The following is a 4944-nucleotide window of genomic DNA, read 5'->3' as shown; positions in this document are numbered from 1 at the left end:
AGGATGGTCTCGATCTCCTGACCTCGTGATCCACCCGTCTCGGCCTCCCAAAGTGCTGGGATTACAGGCTTGAGCCACCGCGCCCGGCCCTAGAATCCTTTTTCTAACAGAAAAAAATTGTTTGCACCCAGACTAGGACCGACTCCACAGGAGGAGTCATTCCACTCTCAGAGGTGCAAAACACTGCCGAAAGGTACTCAGCTACAACACCAAAACAGTGTTTGGAGCCAAACCTCAATAAAGACAGTGCTTGCTCTTCCAACAGTGTAACACCATCACAGGCACCACACAAGCCTGGATAGCTGACAACCGCTGGATGATTCCTGAAACAGCTTTCTCATTGTTTCAGATACCTAGGCACTCCAGGTGGAAGACCTATCAGTCGAATGTTGGCTGCAAAACAGGCATGGAAGCACTGATTGCAGACCCTGTTGTCAAACTCTTTAACAGGAATCCCCTTCCATGTTTTCAGTTGTTTTATCCAACATTCAGGGAGTTCCTGCCATGTGCCAAGCACTGTGATTGGGATTTAGCAGTGAATAAAACAACATACACTGTCCTTTCCTTCATGGATCTTACAAATATAGGTTAATTTACCTCTCAGTTGTTTCCTGATAGATACCAACTAGCCAACAGGCCTGGCACAGAGGAGGTAGTCAATGTTGGAATGAACAGGGATATTTACCTGAAAACCACACATGCAGACTGTCACCTGCCACTATTTCCTCTCTTCAGATGGGTGAAGGATGCCCTACTTTCAAGTCATCCTAAAAAGGAAGACAAGCAAATTTAGTGCTCTAGTACACAGAATGGTGAATAAATAGCAATACATTGTGTATATATATATTTTTTGAGATAGGGTCTCACTCTGTCCAGGCTGGAGTGCAGTGGCATGACCATGGTTCACTGTAGTTTCAATCTCCTGGGTCAAGTGATCCTCCCAGCTTAGCCTCCCAAGCAGCTGGGACTACAGATGCATGCCAACACACCCACCTAATTTCTTTTTCGTTTTTTATATTCCCAATGAATTTGAATGTTTGGCACCCCAGTCTAAAACAACAGCTCTTAAGTACCCTTATCTGGAGAGATGGAAACAGAATGCTGCTTGCCATTTATGATTTACCCTCATTTCTACAGCCTCAGGAATTATTTTATTTACCATTATTTGCCTTTTCCCTGCCTAGAGTACTATAAAGCTAACCATCCCCCAAGCCCTACAGATATCACTAGCCTTAAGACCCCATATGTAAAAGGCTATTCACAGTTGAGGCATTCACACAAAGCACTCATATTTAGTTGAGAGAATCCTATTAAGGGAATGCCAACTGATCTAACAAAACAAGCTTTGATAAACAACTCCCCTGCCCCCCAACATCCTCCCCAGTTCCTCCTGTGGAAACTAGGATGTCACTTTTCACAGCAACTGAGGGTCATCTCTTCTCAAAAGAACCTCTTCTCAAAAAATTAGCATTCCAGGCCAGGCATATTGCAGTGGCTCATGCCTGTAACCCCAGCACTTTGGGAGGCAGGAGGATCACTTGAGCCCAGGAGTTCGAGACCAGCCTGGACAACATGGTGAAATCCCGTCTCTACTAAAGCCTGGGCAACATAATGAGACTTTGTCTCCACAACTTAAAAAAACAAACAAACAAAAAATTAGCTGGTTGTGGTGGCACACACCTATCATCCCAACCACTTGGGAAAAAGCATTCCAAAACAAAATTACTACAAAGGGAACTCAATAATGGGGCAACAATTATAAAAGGAACTCACTTTAATGGGGCAACAACTATTCATTTCTGAAAATCAGTAAGCAACTAAAGCGAATATACTGTCAGCCCAAAGGAGAAATTAGTGTGGTTGTAGTTGTTCAGTTCCCAGAGCCTTCTCAATCGATATTTTAATATTTTATTGAAAAGCTAGAGAATGTCCATAATTTTAAAGTGAATTCCCATCAATGTTTCCCTAATAGGGAATCCCATAGATAACTATGGTTGTAAAATCCTCTACAAAGGGAATCATGACTAGCTTTTATGGTGGGTAGTGGGAGCTATGCACTTTAATTTCCGTGAAATTAGCAAAAATCCCATTGTATCTGGCCCCCTTTGAGCACTTGGTAGGCACTTTTAAAAATAAAGGTGTGACTTTTCCATCTATTTTTACCAACCCCCTCTTCCCATTAGCTTTGTTTTGTTTCCAAGGTATGATTCAAGTAAACTTCTTGCTACCCAAACCTGTTGGACCAGAACTATTCAGGAAGGTCTGGATTTATTCTCTCTGCAAAAAGTCATGCTCTCAGAGATTAAACCTTAATGCAAGCTTTTCCAACCCGCAGCCCAACACAAATTGGTAAACTTTCTTAACACATTATGAGGGTGTTTTTTTTTTTGCAATTTTTTAAAAATTTAGCTATCAGTTATCGTTAGTGTTACTATATTTTATGTGTGACCTAAGACAATTCTTATCCTTCCAATGTGGCCCAGGGAAGCCAAAAAACACCCCTGCATTAATGGATAAGCAACTATGCTGGCATCCTGGGGTAGTCAACACAGAGTTGGCATGAACCAGGGCCAGAATGCCAACCAGCTATTGGCTGCTGTTCTCCCAGCAGTGTAACACTTGCCTAGGTACAAGACAACCTAGGCAGCTGCCTACAGCTGGAGCCAAGAGAGCTGAAGGGGTTGCACTCACGTGCAGTTGCATCTGCCACAGCTGGCCTCTCTGCAATGAAACAACTCCAGGTTAGTCAGCCAACAGTGAACACGTGTGCAGCTCAGAGTCCTTGCCCTCGAAACGTGGTATCTTAGGCCTAAGCCACAGAAACAACAGCAGACAATAAAACCAATAGCTTATCCTTGTTTAGCTTTGTTTTCACCTCTTGTTACTTATACACCATGGCAGTTCAACAGTAGCAAAAGAGTCGATTAAACAAGTATCAGGGAGCCTGGCTCTATCGCCTAACCAGTGTCTAGCCAAATGAGGGCGAGTAACCTCTCTATACCTCAGGCTCCTCATTTGTAGAATGGAGATATTATATTACAGGGTCTTTCTCTGTCACCCAGGCTGGAGTGCAATGGCACAATCTTGGCTCACTGCAGCCTCCACTTCCTGGGCTCAAGTGATTCTCCCACCTCAGCCTCCTGAGTGAGTAGCTGGGACTACAGGCGCGAGTACACCAAGCCGAATGGGGATATAACTAATAGTACTCTGTACATAGGGTGGTTGGGAGGCTTAAGTGATATAAGCTAACCCCCAGGATAATGTCTGGTATAGTGTGGGCACTCTGTAAACACCTGAGGAGCTACATTCCAAAAAAGGCTCAGATGGTGAATATGAGTGAGTAAAAAGGGAAAAGTTATCCAGTGAGAGAAATGGGCAGTGAACAGTGGGAAAACTAGATAGTCCAATACAGGACTTCCTGAAAGACAATAAAAACAGCACTTAGAAAAATAACTGCAGTATTGGATGTGAGAGGAATTGGAGGCAGTAGTCATGCCAAGACCTCAACTACTGATTAAAAGCAATAACCAAAATGTTAGGCCGGGCGCGGTGGCTCACACCTGTAATCCCAGCACTTTGGGGGGCCGAGGTGGGCGGATCACGAGGTCAAGAGATAGAGACCATCCTGGCTAACACGGTGAAACCCCGTCTCTACTAAAAATACAAAAAATTAGCCAGGCGTGGTGGCGGGCGCCTGTAGTCCCAGCTACTCGGGAGCCTGAGGCGGGAGAATGGCGTGAACCCGGGAGGCGGAGCTTGCAGTGAGCTGAGATCTTGCCACTGCACTCCAGCCTGGGTGACAGAGCGACACTTCGTCTCAAAAAAAAAATAAATAACCAAAATGTTTGCACAAATGATAATAAATATTTTTCTACATAGTCACTATTTTTTTTTAGACGGAGTCTTGCTCTGTTACCAGGCTGAAGTGCAGTGGTGCTATTTCGGCTCACTGCAACCTCCGCCTCCCGTGTTCAAGCGATTCTCCTGCCTCAGCCTACCGACTTGAGGCGTGCGCCACCACGCCCAGCTGTTTTGTATTTTTAGTAGAGACAGGGTTTCACCATGTTGGCCAGGACGGTCTTCATCTCTTGACCTCGTAATCCGCCCGCCTCGGCCTCCCAAAGTGCTGAGATTATAGGCGTGAGCCACCGCGCCCGGCCTCACAGTCACCATTATAATTTATGTAAGGCTAAGATCATACCTTTTTCCAGCCATCCCCAAATTTCACTCCTAACTTCCTCCAAATAATTTAGAGGAACAGAAAAATGAGTAGAGAGGGTTCATTGTTCGCTGGGTCTAAAAACAGATCTAAAAATAGCGTGCCCCTTTCAAGGCTCGGGTTAAAGGGGCTGACTCAGTTCCACCGGACATTTGTTCCTCACAAACCTTCCAAAGTCCCTGCCCCTGGCACTGGGAGATCGAGGCTGTCAGAGTCAGGCTGTAGGGGACTCCCTAGGGAGAAGAGGGACGGTAGAAAAACGAGACGACTCCGGGGCCCAGGTCTCTTTCCGATGCCCTCCAAGTTCGGGGTCACGAGGGGACGAACCCCAATTTCATCTCGTGCCCCGGCAGAAGCCACCCTACACTGCTTCTTTCCCCAGGCTGGGAAACCTCCAAGGACTCTCCCCTCGGGGTCCTTACTCACGCGCACGTGTTCGGAGCTCCGCAGGGCGCAGCAGCACTGGTAGAGGCCGGAGGGGAAAGGGCAGCCGGGAGCCGAGGGGAGCCCCGCCCCGGGGCGGCTATGGGCGTGGCTTCGGTGGGCGGGGCCCTTGACCCCGCCTAGGAAAGGCCGGGCTTAAAAAAAAAAAATGCGAGTGCGGTGGCAGAGGTGAATCTGCTTCTTACAGGAGAGAAGGGCTGGGGTCTGAGCAATGGCTGCGTTTGTTGGACTCCCATCCCATCTCTTAAGGGTAGAAGGGGCGCATAGTTCGCAGCTGCTCA

General features: G+C 46.8%; 1 protein-coding gene across 1 annotated transcript in view; it reads right to left on the bottom strand.

The window, feature by feature from the left end:
- The window catches only part of MATR3 (matrin 3), a 71987-nt gene extending 67282 nt beyond the window's left edge, over nt 1–4705 (bottom strand). Inside the window, exons 1-2 of the mRNA XM_011935314.1 lie at nt 4646–4705; nt 2692–2721 (exon numbers count right to left, since the gene is read on the bottom strand). The gene's annotated coding sequence lies outside the window, so the exon portion shown is untranslated. The remainder of the gene's footprint in view (nt 1–2691; nt 2722–4645) is intronic.
- Between the last annotated feature and the right edge of the window lie 239 nt (nt 4706–4944).

The sequence above is a fragment of the Colobus angolensis genome, unplaced genomic scaffold, assembly GCF_000951035.1.
Source record: "Colobus angolensis palliatus isolate OR3802 unplaced genomic scaffold, Cang.pa_1.0 Scaffold142, whole genome shotgun sequence".
In the NCBI taxonomy this organism is placed as follows: domain Eukaryota; kingdom Metazoa; phylum Chordata; class Mammalia; order Primates; family Cercopithecidae; genus Colobus; species Colobus angolensis.
This window is presented reverse-complemented; position numbering and strand designations above follow the sequence as displayed.